Raw genomic sequence first — 15,605 nt, 5'->3', positions numbered from 1 at the left:
AGCGACCCTGCTCAATAGTAAACGAAACTCTAAACATGGAATTTTGATACTAATAGATGCATCAAAAGAACCGGATTTGTATGCTGATATTAAATATATGAGTTTCATCAAATTTAGTCTTACTCATCAAAAGTTACGAGCCTGAGAAACTTTGCCTTATTTTGGAAAATAAGGGGAAACACCCCGTAAAAGTCATAGGATCTTAGCGAAAATCACACCATCGCATTCAACATATCAGAAAACCTTACTGTAGAAGTTTCAAGCTCCTATCTACAAAATATGGAACTTCGTATTTTTTGCCAGAAGACCGATCTTCTGGTCTGCGTGTTTATTTGTTGTTTTTGTTCGTTTTTTTTTCCAGGGTTGATCGTACCGACCCAGTGGTCCTAGAATAACGCGTGAGGGCTCATTCTAAAAAAAAATTAATAGTTATATTGGCCTTTTTAAGTAACCAAAAAATTTGAGGGCACCTAGGCCCCCTCCCACGCTCATTTTTTCCAAAATTAAGAAATCAAAATTTAGAAATAGCCATTTTGTTCAACATAGTCGAAAAACATAATAACTATGTCTTTGGAGCTGACTTACTCAAGGTTAAGTCGACGATATTTAACCTCCAGGTGTAGAAGCCTCCGATTCACTCGGCCCACTTCTAGATTTTGCTCACACAATTTAATCTCAAGTTCAGCAATTTTCTTGTCTGTTTGAGAGAGTTGAGTGCATGGTGACTGGATGTCGCTAGTCAGGTTCGTCCGAAAGTGATTCATTAGCGATCAAAACTGAGTGGAATTTTGTTTTCCACTCATTTTACAAAAGTTACAAGCCTGAGAAAATTTGCCTCATTTTAGAAAATAGGGGAAAACACTCAAGCAGCTTTTGCTGCTTGAAAAATTCATCCAAAAGTAAACTGCAACCAAGTTAAGGGGTTCACCCACTTCCCTGTTTGAGATATAATGAAAGTAACAAAAACACTTAAATGTAACAAAACTGTCATTAGAAGGAATTCAATGTATATTACTTAAAAGTTTATCCAATATAGTTAATGTTCCTTTAAGATGAATCCTCTTTTTTGCATTAAAATTGATTCAAGTTGCTTAATATATTTTCTCTTTCTTTCCCGGTATCTCTTAGCTGCAAGTGCACCCCCCAAACACGTTATTTCATCATCTTCAAGGGTTTTAGTCCCTTTAGCCTTATAGGGTGGAATTTCTTCTCCCAGTTTTTCAAATTCGTTCTTCAACTGCAGAAAGTACTCCTTTTGCTTTCGTCTGTACTCTCTTGATCGGAAAGCTTCGCTCGACACTTTTAGTGAAAGTGACTTTTTTTTTAAAGTGGGGGTTCGAAACTGAGGATTTTCACCCGCTTTCTTCCTTACTATTGCTGACCCTCTAGATCTCAGAGTCGCACTGTTATCATCAGATGCATTATAGGACAAAATAGGACTTTCTAAGTCATCTTGTCGATTTACACAGGAGACTTTTTGACGTTGTAGGTTTTCCTTAGCAGTAACAGTTGGTGAAAAAGGCTTTTTTTCAGTAGCAGTTTTAGCTAAACTTTGATTGTGAGGGACACCATCGTATTTTACTACATCCAGGGGCTGTTTAAATCGATTTATAGTATCTAAAATGCTTTGATCTGTAGGTTTGTCTCTGACTGCACTCAAACTTTTTTCTTTATCAGTATTTTTCATGAGCTCTGACGCATCAACATCACTAGATAGATCCTGATTGCGGGTATGTTTTTGTCCATGCTCTTTGATGTTATTTTCATATAGTTGTGGGGAAGTTATATTTAAATTCTTTTTCTTAGAACCTGAAACATAAGTAGGAGATGCACTAACAATTCTTTTTTTCTTTAGAAGAGAGTTAGAACGTGTTTTCAATAGGTCAGCCAAGGAGTTTTCCGGATCAAAAAGCTTCACTTGCTTTCGATTAAGCACTGGTGACCTTCCAATTTCGGGTGTCTGCTTCTTCACAGCAGCAGGTCGTAAACGATGTGCTGCATGTGTTTGAGGCTTTTTTTCTTCCCTAAGTTTTTGTAGGCTTCCTTTATTATGTATTAGACTTGAACCACCTTTGTCTTTAGCGTGATTACGCTTCTTAGTAATGACAGGCAATGGGCTATGGCTAAGCTTCTTCTTTTTTGCTAAAGATTGAGTGTAAGCAGGTGTTCCATTTTTTTCTGGACTTTCTTCCGCCTCTTTAATCTGCTTAGGAGATGAAGAAATCGGTTCTTCTTTTTTATTCGTTTCACCCTGGGTGACGATTGAAGGCAATAGTGTGGTGGGCAAACTAGGAGTTGGCTGATGGACTGGGCCACTTCCACTCAATAAATTTGATATACTACCAGGAGTAAAAAACGGAGTTTGGAGTAGAACATTCGACCAAGCTAAATTTGATGATAATATTTGTTGTTGCTGAGCGTTTAAACTTTCTGCATTGGAAGCTGGTCTCTGCTCTGTGTTTGGTTGTCCCTGAGACGCAGCTAAATTTGGGATAAACGTGGACAGTATCAATGTTACTGCTTGTCGCACGCAATTCTCAAAATTTTGGGGAGTAAACAATTGATTCGAATTTGTTTCATCATTCACTTTCACAGAATTACTTTGGATAGCAGCACCGAGGTTCTTACTACTAGACTGAATTGGTGAAAATAAATCACTAAGTTCTTGTGGTTTTGGGGGAACTACTCTGTTTGGTGTGCTAATTGCGGTTCGTACAGTCCCGTTCTTAGCACATTCTGACATATTCGTAAGGCCCCCCTTGTTATTTACTTTACGAGGGTTAACACTAGTGAAAATTTGAGTTGGAGCTTCAGACAACACACTAATTGAGTCTGCAGATTGGTTAGACGTTTCATTTGGAAACAGTGATGCAGAAGTTGATAATGAAAGGGAAGAAGGCTTCAAAGCTGCAACAGGTGCGCAGGTTGCGCGAAGGCGTGACCTAGTAATACGTTTCCCAGAACTGTCAGAAAGTATTGTTTCATCTAACAGCGAGAGTACGTCATTATGTTCACGGCCCTTGACAGAAGTCGAGTCATCCTTCAGTTTCAGCACAGAAGTGACTCTCTTATCCTTTTGTGATTGCGAAACAGCCCCCGTCTCACTGTTGACAGAAACAGTAACTTCATTTGAGCTACACTCTTTCCTCACATGTCTTTTTTTTATGTCATTATCCTCTGCATCACGGTTTTCTAATACTGAACCTTTATTTTCATCAACTTCCCATAATCCAGAAGGTGTTTTCACAGCTTCGTCACTATTTTCTTTGGCTTCAAAGGAGTCCCTTGATTTATCTTTTCCTTTCTGTTTAGAAATCATGCTGTTACAGCTTCTATCTTCGGTTGAAAATATGGGAAATTCTTTACATTTACCAAAATCTTTCGATTGTTTACGGTTCTTTGAAGCTGTGACGTTTTCAGAGCCTTTTTTCAAACAATCACTTTTAACAGACCCTTGCGACAGTTGAGTCACAGCCTGTTTTACATTCGAAGTGGCTATACTTCCATTAGAGGCTCGAATACGCACTTTCTTACTTTTAACACCCTTTCCATCCACAGATTTTAACAAACAAAAAGTCTCCTCCTCGATGTCATCAGATGGTGGACTGTTGTTGGAGGAGTGAGGTCCATATTTTTGCAAAAACGCTGCTCGTCTTTTGATTGGGTAGATGGGCCCAGGCGGGGACTGCTGTGTGTTAGTCCTTGGCATAAATTCAGAATTCTTCTCTGATGAAACATCCGATTCAACGTCCTAGAATGAGTCAAAATGCAATGTATATAATTGGAAAGAGTTTAGCATAAGAAGACAAAGATTAGCCTTTGCCATTTTTAAAGTTGGAAAGATGACATTATGTGCAAATAGTGAAATAAGGTCAAGGAATTACTGAGCAAAGTAAGAATGAGGTGGGAGCTATTAAGTCAAGAAAACCGATCCGATATGATTTTAGAGCCGACACGACAGAGCTCCATTTTAAAATGAAGTTGATTAACGAAATATTGTCGATTATAGTGTCTTGGTATTTTCTTTCCAGACAGGCTCTTCTGAATAAATTACCTCTTAAAACAATTCTTACTCTCCAAAATCACCCGCTGTCATACTGAAGCTTTATCGATGAAGTTTGTAATGTCCGTTATTGCCTTGCTCTTAGAAACCAGAAAACCTGATACAGAATACAACAGAGAACCAAATAAAATTAAATTAATGAAAAATTAATAAAAACCTATAGTAAAATTAAAAAACAAAAATGTTCTAAAATCAAAAACTTAAAATAGTATTAATAAAAAAATAGAAATAAATAAAAAAATTAATAAAACCTGGAGTAAAATCAACAATCTAAAATAGTCTGAAATAGTTATAAAAATCTAAAATAGTTTTATCTGGTGTGCATTGTATTCTTAGGTCTTTGCGAAAATGCTTACTGCTTGAAAACCTAGAGTCAAATCAAAAACCTAAAATACTCTAAAATAATTTTAAAAACCTAAATTAGTCTTATCTGGTGTGTATTGTATTATTAGGTCTTTGAGAAAACGCTTACTGTTTGAAAATTTAGGTAAAAAAAAAGGGTCTTTTGATAATGGACAGCAAAGTAGGTGCATTTTCATGACGAAATAGTATCTTGCATATTTTTATTTCGTTTTATATTTATCAAGTATTGCAATTCTTATGTAAATTATGGATCAATTTAGTTTTTTATTATTATTTATCCTGTTATTAAAACAAGTTATACCTTTTAGTAGAATTATTTGTTATTTCACTTTATTTATTTCAACGTTTATTATTCATTACTGCTTTTTACAAGTTATTTCTAATTGCTTCAATATTATGCTTAATGTTCCTTAATCCAGAGGTGGTCACCAGCTTAGAGCACATCATTAGGAATAAGCTAAAATTATATTTATAATTAATTATATAAATTATTACATTTATAATTATATTTATTGAATCTGTATATTTATTTAATTATACTAATTTATATACAAATATTTATTTATTTGTATATGAATTATATTTATTGAATTATTAATTATATTCATAATTAATTCTTTTTACCAATTTTATACCATGTTTATTTTACTTGTAAAAACTAAGATAGTCGTTTAGTCTCGTTTCAGCAATGAATGTGATTATTATTGTGTTAGTAAGTGATTCTGATTCAATGAGGTTTAAACGTTTTTAAAAATAAGTTTAAACCAAACGAGCCTTGAGAGAAATATTGTTGAACTATTGTGAAAGACTGCAAAACTGATAAAAGTAGAACCCTCTCCTTTTTTGGCGTCTTTTGCAATGTAAACACCTTTATTGTCAGTGTTTTTGCCAATTTTATACCATAATTATTTTCCTTGTAAAAACTAATATCGTTTAGTCTCCTTTCAGCAATGAATGTGATTATTATTCTGTTAGTAAGTGATTGTGATTCAATGAGGTTTAAAAGTTTTTTAAAAAAAAAGTTTAAACCAAACGAGCCTTGAGAGAACTATTGTGAAGGACTGCAAAACAGATAAAAGTGGAACCCCCCCCTTTTTTGGCGTCTTTTGCAGTGTAGACACCTTTATTGTCAGTGCTTTTTACCAATTTTATACCATGTTTATTTTACTTGTAAAAACTAATGTCGTTTAGTCTGGTTTCAGCAATGAATGTTATTATTATTCTGTTAGTAAGTGATTGTGATTCAATGAGGTTTAAAGGTTTTTTAAAAAAAAGTTTAAACCAAACGAGCCTTGAGAGAACTATTGTTGAACTATTGTGAAAGACTGCAAAACTGATAAAAGTAGAACCCCCTCCCCCCCTCTTTGGCAGTGTAGACACCATTATTGTCAGTGCTTTTTACCAATTTTATGCCATGTTTATTTTACTTGTAAAAACTAATGTCGTTTAGTCTCGTTTCAGCAATGAATGTGATTATTATTCTGTTAGTAAGTGATTCTGATTCAATGAGGTTTAAAAGTTTAAAAAAAAAGTTTAAACCAAACGAGAATTGAGAGAACTATTGTTGAACTATTGTGAAAGACTGCAAAACTGATAAAAGTAGAACCCCCCCCCCCTTTGGCATCTTTTGCAGTGTAGACACCTTTATTGTCAGTGCTTTTTACCAATTTTATGCCATGTTTATTTTACTTGTAAAAACTAATGTTGTTTAGTCTCGTTTCAGCAATGAATGTGATTATTATTCTGTTAGTAAGTGATTCTGATTCAATGAGGTTTAAAAATTAAAAAAAAAAAAGTTTGAACCTAACGAGCCTTGAGAGAACTAACTAGTAAAAACTAATGTCGTTTAGTCTGGTTTCAGCAATGAATGTTATTATTATTCTGTTAGTAGGTGATTGTGATTCAATGAGGTTTAAAAGTTTTTTAAAAAAAGTTTAAACCAAACGAGCCTTGAGAGAACTATTGTTGAACTATTGTGAAAGACTGCAAAACTGATAAAAGTAGAAGCCCCCCCCCCCCTTTGGCATCTTTTGCAGTGTAGACACCATTATTGTCAGTGCTTTTTACCAATTTTATGCCATGTTTATTTTACTTGTAAAAACTAATGTCGTTTAGTCTCGTTTCAGCAATGAATGTGATTATTATTCTGTTAGTAAGTGATTCTGATTCAATGAGGTTTAAAAATTAAAAAAAAAAAAGTTTGAACCTAACGAGCCTTGAGAGAACTAACTAGTAAAAACTAATGTCGTTTAGTCTGGTTTCAGAAATGAATGTTATTATTATTCTGTTAGTAAGTGATTGTGATTCAATGAGGTTTAAAAGTTTTTTAAAAAAAGTTTAAACCAAACGAGCCTTGAGAGAACTATTGTTGAACTATTGTGAAAGACTGCAAAACTGATAAAAGTAGAACCCCCCCCCCCCTTTGGCATCTTTTGCAGTGTAGACACCTTTATTGTCAGTGCTTTTTACCAATTTTATGCCATGTTTATTTTACTTGTAAAAACTAATGTTGTTTAGTCTCGTTTCAGCAATGAATGTGATTATTATTCTGTTAGTAAGTGATTCTGATTCAATGAGGTTTAAAAATTAAAAAAAAAAAAGTTTGAACCTAACGAGCCTTGAGAGAACTAACTAGTAAAAACTAATGTCGTTTAGTCTGGTTTCAGAAATGAATGTTATTATTATTCTGTTAGTAGGTGATTGTGATTCAATGAGGTTTAAAAGTTTTTTAAAAAAAGTTTAAACCAAACGAGCCTTGAGAGAACTATTGTTGAACTATTGTGAAAGACTGCAAAACTGATAAAAGTAGAAAACCCCCTTTCTTGGCGTCTTTTGCAATGTAGTAATGAAGTTTGGCTCTTGAAATAACCTCTAAATCAGAATCACTTACAGAATAATAATCACATTCATTGCTGAAACGAGACTAAATGACATTAATTTTTACAAGTAAAATAAAGATGGTTTAAAATTGGTAAAAAGCACTGACAATAAAGGTGTAAAAAGATTCAAATCACGGCTTATAAAATTCAAATAGCTAAAGTTTAACCAAAAAAAAAAAGTTTAAACCAAACGAGCCTTGAGAGAACTATTGTGAAACACTGCGAAAACTGGTAAAAGTAGAGAACCTTGACACCATTTCCCCAGTGGCAGTTCTGTAGTTCGTCAGCCTTTATCAAAATCCGAAAGGTCCCGCTTTTCCAACAGCATAGCACTGTATATTATTGGAATAAATCTCGTAGTTTTGTAGATTTGAATAAATCCCTAGTTAATAATAAATTAGTTTAAAGAATCATTTAATTAGTAACTAAAAATTTAACTTGAATTCTGGGTGGAGGTTTCCCATTTTATTTTATTTATTTTTGTACTTGGTTATCAAACAGTTCGTGGTAACGAACTGCGATTGAGCGACCCAGCTCAATAGTAACCGAAACTCTAAAAAATGGAATTTTGACACCAATAGTTACATCAAAAGAAACGCATTTATAATGCTGATTTTAAATATATAAGTTTCATCAAGATCAGTTATACCCATCAAAAGTTACGAGCCTGAGAAAATTTGCCTCATTTTAGTAAAAAGGGAGAAACACCCCTAAAAGTCATACAATCTTAACGAAAATCACACCATCAGATTCAGCGTATCAGAGAACCTTATTGTAGATGTTTCAAGCTCCCATCTACAAAAATGCGGAATTTCGCATTTTTTGCCAGAAGACAGATCACGGATGCGTGTTTATTTGTTTTTTTTTTCCAACGCCCCGCTCTTTAAGCTAAAGTTTCTTACTGTTTTAAAAATACAGTTAAGAGAAAGAGTCAAACTTTAGCGTAAAGAGCGAGGCGTTGAGGAGGAAAATCCCCTTTCATATACGGAACAATTTCTGTTCGTTTTAAGTTTTAATGTTGCTCCTTACTTTCATTTAAAAAAAACTTGTTTTTTTATTTAATTTTGAATTTATTGGGCGTTTCGTTTTTTGTTACCATGTGCAGAGTTGAAGGGAGATCTTTTTATTCTGGTATCTGGAGACAGTGTTGTTATTTATTTATTGTTGAGTGTATAACCCACACACGAGTTAATCTCGCTACGGGTCACTAATCTGATAGTTTTTTGAAAAAAAATTATTGATCACTAAAAAACTTGAACCCTGGCAAATATTTAATGACGCGATATTTCCTCCGAAAGACATCGGTCACAACACCCTCTGAGTTAAGAGCTAAAACCTGTCAAAACAACAGACTGGCGCAACTTCATTACAAAAGACGCAAAAAAAAATATACGAACAAGAGCTAAGAGCTCATATGGCACTTGTGACAAGGCCGGAAGAGCCAAGAGCTCATATGGCATAAGCTCTAGCAAAATTCTAAAAATCAATAGATTGATTTAAAAGGAAAATTCAGAGGCTTAATGCCAGTCGGGATTTAAAATAAGAGCTCTGAGACAAGAACTCCTTCTAAATATCAAATTTCATTAAAATCTGATCACACATTCGTTAGTTAAAAATACCTCATTTATTTCAATTTTTCCTCTCCCTCCGGCCCCCCCAGATGGTCGAATCGAAAAAAAAACTGTTATCAAGTCAATTTGTGCATGTCCCTGACACGCCTACCAATTTTCATCGTCCTAGCACGTCCAGAGGCACCGAACTCGCCTAAGCAATGGAAATCCCCCAAACTCCCCCAAAGAGAACCAAAGAGGGCAATTTTTTAAATTAAGCTAGTTAATTTTTAAGTTTTCCAGCTGGTAGAGAAAACATCATAGAACCTTTTTTAACGTTACTGAGTGCCTCTTGATTTAGGGGTCGGCGATTGTATCTGGAATTCAGGAGACAAGCAAGAACAACTCTGGTTGAACGTTTTTGACCTCACCATACAATTCGAATATTGCCTCACCAGGTGAGGAGACTATTTTTCATGTAGATAATAGCAATGTTTGCCAAAACACTTTTCTTCATTTTTGTTTTAATCAATCATCCTAAAAATTTGAATTTTAGGAAGCTGCAGCTAACCAGCTAGGGGGATGATTTACTGTAGATCTTTGCTTTATACCAAGTTTTTGGTTCCTCAAGAGGAACAATCAGGTTTTAAGGAACAATCTTTTCTTCATTTTTGTTTAATTGATCATCCGAAAAAATCAAATTTTAAAAAGTTGCAATTTGCCAGCAAAGAAGCGATAATTTACCGCATTCTGCTTCATCTTTGCCATATACATAGTTTCTAGGCTTTCCCAGCAGGCTCAGATTTACAAATATTCCCACTAGGTCTGGACCTAGGGACACACAATGCCAGAGGGTGCAATAAATTATCACTGAGTGATTTTCTCTTGACAAAAAAGGACCAATATGATTTATCGTCAAAATGCCAGGTTCACTCCGCCACCGCGACGCCTATTCACAGAAAAAGTGACTTAAAAATAACACAGAAGCCCCATGGCCACTTACAAACTGTCAGATGTCTCCCAAGAATGGCATCTGGCGTTCGGTATCAACTCTCTTTCATTACTTTTGGCTCATCAGTTATGTTCTGTTCGGTGCTTCTACTATCCCTGAATTTTAGGGGATTTCCCAGAAAATCTCTCAAAACGGAGCGACTAAAACGCTTGGGCCTAGAAGCGTCGAAGTTTCAAATCCAGCCCTGTTTCCCAGAGGAGCAATGACTTTTATAAGAGGCAGGTACCCCCGTATTCCTTAAAACAGCATGCATAGTTTAAAAAATATTACAAAAATACGCCACCTTCGTTACGATTGTCAGGCACAACAGTTTCACGAATGGGGGAGTTAGGGGTGGGATTTTGTGCTTTGGCGAGTTTGGTGCTTCTGGACCAGCTAGGACGATGAAAATTGGTAGGCGTGTCAGGGAGCTGCACAAATTTACTTGATAAAGTCGTTTTTTTCGTATTTATTATCGCGTTTCAACGCGGACAAACAAGTTTTTCTTGTTTATTTTCACGTTTCAATGCGGAAAAACAAATTCTTCTTATTTATTTTCACGTTTCAACGCTAACGAACAAATTTTTCTTATTTATTTTCACGTTTCAACGTGGACGAGCAATTTTTTCTTATTTATTTTGAAGTTTTAACAGGGAAGAATAATTTTTTCTTATTTACTTGCGCGTTTAAACATGGACGAACTAATTTTTCTTGGTTATTTTCATGTTTCAACGCGGACGAAAAGGTTTGTCTGATTAACTTTGACGTTTAAACGCGGAAGAACAATTTTTTCTTATTTATTTTCATGTTTCAACACGGACGAACATGGTTTTCTTATTTATTTTGACGTTTCAAAAGGGAAGAACAATTTTTTTTTTTGACGTTTCAACGCGGACGAACAATTTTTTCTTATTTATTATCGCGTTTCAACGCGGACAAACAAGTTTTTCTTATTTATTTTCACGTTTCAATGCGGAAAAACAAATTCTTCTTATTTATTTTCACGTTTCAACGCCGACGAACAAGTTTTTGTTTTCCATTTCCACTTTACAACGTGGACGAACAATTTTTTCTTATTTGTTTTCACGTTTAAACGCGGGAGAAACGAATTTTTCTTATTTATTTTCTCGTTTCAACACAGACGAACAAGTTTTTCTTATTTATTTTCACGTTTCAATGCAGACAAACAAATTTTTGTATTTATTTTCACTTTTCGACGCGGACGAACAAGTTTTCTTATTTATTTTCACGTTTCAACGCGGACGATCAAGCTTATATTATTTACTTTCACGTTTCAACACGGATGAACCATTTTTTCTTATTTATTTTCACATTTAAACACGGACAAACGAGTTTTTTCATTTATTTACACGCTTCAACGCGGATGAACAAATTTTTCTTATTTCTTTTTCTTATTTCTTTTCACGTTTCAACGCGGACGAACAAATTTTTCGTATTTATTTTCATGGTTTAACGTGGACGAACAAGTTTTTATTCTATTTATCTTCACGGTTTAACACCAATAAAACTGAGGAAAATAGGATACTGACCTAAAAACTTCATAATTTGGAACAACCAGAAGAAAGAACTTGGAAAATTGCGGTTTTGAGGCATGGGTAGACCTAACATAGGCCCGGCAACGGGAAAACAACGTAGTCCTTGATGTCCTTGGTACTTTGAAGCTACAATTGTAGATGTCGTTACTCTATTAATACTAAACTGATGTTGTATTACTGTCTATTCAAGATGTCCCTTTCAGTTTTCTCAACTTAAATACCGAAAGAGCCATTTATCAATGAAGATAACAAAAGAAAAATCTCTTTTTTTTCAAATCAAGAGGACAAACAATTTGGGAGGCGGTAAGTAAGGAATCTATTAATGGTGTACGTACGGCAGTTTTTCTCCCTTATAGGCCCTCTTCTCTCCAAGGTGAAATTTGGGTTGGCATAGTCAAATTGTATTTAAAGTAAAAAGTAAAACACAGTGTCAAAGCATAACCACGACTTTTTTTTGCAAAAAGTGTGATATTTGAAGGAAATTCGCTTTTTAAAATCCACTGATTTTTAAAAAATCAATGCGAAACAATATCGTAATAGTGACCAAATGCCCCAAATGGCATGGAACAGAGATATCTAGCAACAAAGAATTGAGATACATACAAAAGGAAGAGACCGTAAAGAATTAAAAAATAAATGGAAAGGAGGTGTTGCCTGCACAAGAAATTGGATAGAAAGTAAGATATAGGCTCATTGTTGTGTCTTTCTACAATCTGAACCACATCCAGTGTCTACTGAGAGGAGAGAAGATTAAAAACCTAACCTCGTCAATCAGCCTGCAAGGAGAGATGGAGAAATTCAGTAGAGCCGAGGGAAAAGCTAAATATACAGCCCTAGGTATCCCTCATTGGTTTATAATACAACTGATGTTGTATTACTGTCTATTCAAGATGTCCCTTTCAGTTTTCTCAATTTAAATACCGAAAAGGCCACTTATCAATAAAGATAACCAAGAAAAAATTTCCTTTTTTCGAATCAAGAAGACAAACAATTTGGGAGGCGGTAAGTGAGGAATCTATTAATGGTGTATGTACGGCAGTTTTCCTCCCTTATAGGCTCTCTCTCCAAGGTGAAATTTGGGTTGGCATAGTCAAATTGTATTTAAAGTAGCAAAACACACTGATTTGTATTAATCCACTGATTATTTAAAAATCAATGCGAAAAGGTATCGTAATAGTGACCAAATACCACAAATACCACGCAAATTGCATGGAACAGAGATATGTAGCAACAGAGAATTGAGATTCACACAAAAGGAAGGGACCGTAAAGAATAGAAAAAATATATATTTAATTTATAATAAACTCTTATTTAAAAATATCAAATATTTTGAGAACTTCATTTTAGATGCTGGAAACTAACGCTTAATACTTTTTCTCTTGTGCTATTACTTCATCCTTATACTTCTACTTGCTGTTACTTTTACTTATACTTTTACTTTAGAACTCGGCTGATGTTGGGTCTACCGAAAATCTAAGACAACTCTTACGAAGAGGCCCAGAGCATGTGTTTGGTAATCATAAACAGTGTGATTCTGGCTGTGCCAAAAAGAATGGGGTCTTAGAAACTGTGGAGAACCGCTATAATAACCTTCCAAAAACTATTTTGGAGGATGTAAAAGCTGGCGTGGAAAATATTTGTAAAAAAGCGGACTTATTAAGAAACGATGCAACGACCAATCTTGCCGAGAATTATATGTCTGTTGCAGTGAAATTCGTCGGCGGAAAACAAATAAGCCGGTCGAAACGTTGGTCATACCATGCTAGGATAAGTGGAGCAAGCCTATCCTACTCCTTGGGCCCGAAATGGCAATCTTCTACATGGAAAAAAACATTTGGCTACAGTCCTTGCAAAATAACAAAAGAATACACGGTGAAAACTTCTAATCTTCGGAAACGGACAAAATCAAATCAGAAAAGATATTACGCAACCATGGGTGGGAGATATCTGGTCAAAAAGAAAGAGAATCAGAGTTTGCCTAAAGGCGATCAAAATTACGGACCAAATTGCAACAAGCCTGATATGAATCCAGAGGAATTTGAAATCGCAAAGGCTGATTATGTTGCAAAAAATATGAATCTGGATGGAGCGAAACTGCAGGAGATCTACGTAAACACAAAGGGGCAAAATGATAACTGGATATTTGAGAGGAGCAAAAGGATTACTGCCACTTATTTTCATAGAATAGCTTCTCGCAAAAAAAAAAACTCGAACCGCACCCATAGTCATGGTTGCACCTCTCAATATTCCTTCTTCTTCCATAAAGCCAAATGCTCTGAGGTAGAGAGTTGCTCTCAAATGCAACACAAATACTCAGGCTATCCTCTAATTTTTTGGTCTCTCGATTGTATCTTTTCAACCTCTTTAGTTCCTTAATCTCAATATTAGTTTCTGTCCTGAGGTCTGTTATCAGTTCTTCCTTTGTGTAATCTAGTGCTATTTGCTTGATTACACCATAGCTAACCTGTCTTTTCTCTTCAGGTGCTACTTCAACATTGTTGAACTTCTTTATTTTCATTAAAGTATCCAATGCAGTTTGTGATTGGACATATACATTTAGCCTATTCCTATCATAGTTTGAGTAAAAGTCAAACTTTTCTGTTTGAAGAATTTTCTTTAGCTCTAGAGTGATTGCTCTGTCTGATGGAAGTTTTACCTGTGAGGTGAAAACCACTGTTAGATTAGCCACTGATTCACTGCTTACAAAATCAGTAGTTGACTCTATTCTATTATTCCTTGTATTGGATTTCTGTAAAAATATTTCCACTATAGGAGGTTTAACAGTTTTAGAGGTTTCTTGCTCAAGAGGTGATCCACTTCTCTTACCATTTCTTTTTAGTACTTCACTAATCCCTTCAGCCTCCATGGGATTTACGACATTTGTGATGTCCTCCTCTTCCTCTTGGGGGAGGGGAGGATAACCAACTGATAACCCTAAAAATCTATTATGGACACTCACTGAAGGTACAAATTGTAAATTCTGGGTTTGGGGGGTATGATATAAATGACCTTGATGGCTTGTATATGGCAGGGGTGCATAGTAAACTGTGTGGGGCCCTTGTGTTTCCTGATATGTTGACTGAGGGTATTGTAAGTGAAAATTTTTAGGTGGGTGATGGGGCTGTCCAGAGTATACTGGAAATGCCTGGGTGTGAGGTGGTGAGTATGCTATGTGTGGAGGTGAGAATGATGTTTGTGGAGATGAGAATCCTATTTGTGCTGGTGTTGACCCTGTTTCGGTTATATGGTTTGTCTGTTGTGGATGGCTAGCACCCAATGTGCTACTTCCCCCAGGGGGAGCCCCCCATTAAAGGGTGGGAATTCATTAATAACCTCTAATCCAATTATTATAAATGCTTTTACTCAGATTAAAGTTTGTACTACCAATAAATCTGAAAATAATCCTGGGCAAAATTTTATTTTTCAATTTTACCACGATGGTCCGTTTTCGTCCCCATATTTTCTGGACAAGTAGCCCTAAATTAATTTAAATAATTTTGCCATATGCGGCACTGCCGCTTTCAAATTTACCGATAGCTAGCAGTTTAGCTAAAACTCTGACATAGAATTTATTCAGTGGCATGGTTATTTCGCAATAAAACGAATACCCGAACACCAATGTTCTATGCTCGGACATCACTAACTTTCGGAATGCGAATACCCAGAAACTAATACTCTATTCTTGGGGGCCACTAATTTTCGGATTTATTATTTGATCGATGAAACATATTGATTTTTAAAAGTTTAATATTTTGGAATAAATTTAAGAAATACGCTATTTAAATTTTATTTTCGAAACGACGATCATTAGCTGCTTTGTGGTGGAGGCGCTTGTACAAATGAATCTCAGACACTTAAAAACTGGAAACTTTAACAGTTCTGTCACTTCATTATTGGTTATTTTGTAATTTTCACAAGTGAAATGCCACCAAAACGCATCATCAAACGTCTAAAACAGATATTGTTGCTGTTTTTTTATTGACACTAAAACCAGTTTCTAATCCTGTGAGTAATCCTTTTTCTTTGGTAAGTACTCGGACAGGAATCGAAGGAAAAAATTACGAATTGTAAGTTTAAAAATACAAATCTGCATGCCTTCCTATAAAACACTACAAAATGTTCAGCTCCAATTTATTTTCAGGTGTGTTTTTCTGTATTTGTATACCATGAGGAAAAAGATGTTTCAAGCAATAAAAGATTTGT

At 35.1% G+C, this 15,605-nt stretch overlaps 1 protein-coding gene across 7 annotated transcripts in view; it reads right to left on the bottom strand.

Annotated features, from left to right (window-relative positions):
* The window catches only part of LOC136028021 (uncharacterized), a 100,459-nt gene that overhangs the window by 75,284 nt on the left and 9,570 nt on the right, over positions 1 to 15,605 (bottom strand). Inside the window, exon 1 of one of the 7 annotated variants that reach the window (XM_065705586.1) lies at positions 1,016 to 1,139. The exons of the other annotated variants lie outside the window; for them this stretch is intronic. The gene's annotated coding sequence lies outside the window, so the exon portion shown is untranslated. Of the gene's footprint in view, positions 1 to 1,015; positions 1,140 to 15,605 lie in introns of those variants that run through there. 7 annotated transcript variants of the gene reach the window in all.

Source organism: Artemia franciscana, chromosome 6 (genome assembly GCF_032884065.1).
Source record: "Artemia franciscana chromosome 6, ASM3288406v1, whole genome shotgun sequence".
Taxonomy (NCBI): Eukaryota; Metazoa; Arthropoda; class Branchiopoda; order Anostraca; family Artemiidae; genus Artemia; species Artemia franciscana.
The sequence above is the reverse complement of the archived record's forward strand: the minus strand, read 5'-3'. Positions and strand labels throughout refer to the sequence as shown.